Source organism: Calypte anna, chromosome 5A, assembly GCF_003957555.1.
Source record: "Calypte anna isolate BGI_N300 chromosome 5A, bCalAnn1_v1.p, whole genome shotgun sequence".
Lineage (NCBI taxonomy): Eukaryota > Metazoa > Chordata > Aves > Apodiformes > Trochilidae > Calypte > Calypte anna.
The window spans coordinates 13,399,049-13,400,820 of NC_044251.1; the positions used below are offsets into that span (position 1 = coordinate 13,399,049).

Here is a 1,772-nt window from a genome sequence, read left to right on the forward strand (position 1 = left end):
TTAAAGCCCTCCTTATCAGCCCCTTCAATTTATAAGCTAGAGTCCTTTTCCCCTTGTTAGTTAGATGAAGCCCATCTGATTTGAGGACACTAGGTAGTATGGAATTTGCCCCATGGTCAAAAAACCCAAAGTTCCACTGGTGGCACCAACCCCTTAGCCACCTATTGATCAGACAGGTTTTCCTAGTCCTCTCCTCACTGAGGTCTTCTACTGCTGGAACTGAGGCAAACACCACCTGTGCTCCTGACCCATCAACTAAATGACCCAGTGCCCTGAAGTCCTCTTTAATCACCTTTGTACTTCTTCCAGTAATGTCATCACTGCCAGCCTGGACTACCAACAGTGGATAATAATCTGAGGGCTAAAACCAAAGTGTTTCTGCCCGGTTTCGAACCGGGGACCTTTCGCGTGTGAGGCGAACGTGATAACCACTACACTACAGAAACTCTTCCTACAGAAAAAGCTTATAAAAAGCAAAGTATTGCTTTGACAATACTGATGTCAGAACTTGGTCCTGGAGCCTGTCAGTCTTTCCAGAAACAACGTTCTCTTTCATTTCATAAAACTTAGTTAAAGCCCTGATTTTAATTTCTCAGTGTGGCCAGCTGTACCTTAGCCTGATCTTCATTCCATACCTCAGCAAGTACTTACAGTGCACTCAAGGAAGTGCAGAACACATTTAAAGCTAAGCACAAATTTTAAAGTATTTTTGGAAGGAACAAATTTATATACATGCTTAAGTGCTTTGCTGAAATAAGGTCAACATTGTGAATAAATATAAAGGTAACAGAATATAGGAGAAAATTCTGGAAATATTGAAGCTAAAGCAGCATTCCTAAATTCCTAATTTCTTTTACTGCTGGCAAGTTGATGTCTTATTTGAAGACAGAGATGTGAAATTTAATGGCATAAATAATAAAAAAGGAGTGAATTTAAGGCAGGGATAACATGGTGGGCTATTCTTTGCTCATAAAGCTCCTTCTAGCTACTGTTTGTGAAGGACATCTTAACAGTAGCATATTCATATCAGTTCAAGGATTTACTCTTATTTTTTCCTTCAAGATGCAAGTTTATTGTGGTCACTGTAGGGGAAAATCCTGCTGTATGCAGCTTTCTCCAAGTCTCTCCCTGTCTTGCACAATTTTATAGGTCTTTTTCTACTAAGATAAAGAAATGGTGACCACAGATCTTTGTTCTAAAGCAGCAGCTGCTGTGATTGGTGTGGTTTTTACATATCAGCATCACCCTGTATTGATGGAATTTTTATAAATCTTTTGGTATATGTTGATTGGGAATATGGCCCTTGATTCCTTTTCCAAGAATGTACAGTGTCAAGCACTGCCAGGAATGCCACGGGCAAGGCAGCAGCATAGCTTGCAACTTCTGAGGAAACTGTATTAAGGCAATTCTCTTCCATTGGCACCATGAAACTAGAATGTCATCTGAAATAATCAAAGGACTGAGAAACGAGATCTGTAAGCAATGTTAAGAGAGATAAACATGCGTGCTGTTCAGAAGAGCTGGTGGAGTGGGAGGACAGGAAACATGAAAGCATTTTACATAGAAACAGTGGGTATAAATAGATATTCTAAGAGGAAAAATCTTGATTTCATTAACTGTAGCTCACAACAAAGAAAATAAGAAGCCAAAGCCAGCAGATCTGCTCAGGTAGTGCTCTTAAAAGTACAAATTTGTTCAATGTAAGTAGTAGAGAAAAGAACGAGATGTTATAAAATACAAACTATAGCAAATATTTATGTTTACAGACACAA

The 1,772-nt window shown here is 39.1% G+C and overlaps 1 non-coding gene across 1 annotated transcript; it reads right to left on the reverse strand.

Annotated features, from left to right (window-relative positions):
• Positions 1-373: 373 nt before the first annotated feature.
• TRNAV-CAC lies at positions 374-446 on the reverse strand. The gene has a single exon. It is a non-coding gene; the product is annotated as a tRNA-Val (tRNA).
• Positions 447-1,772: the final 1,326 nt, after the last annotated feature.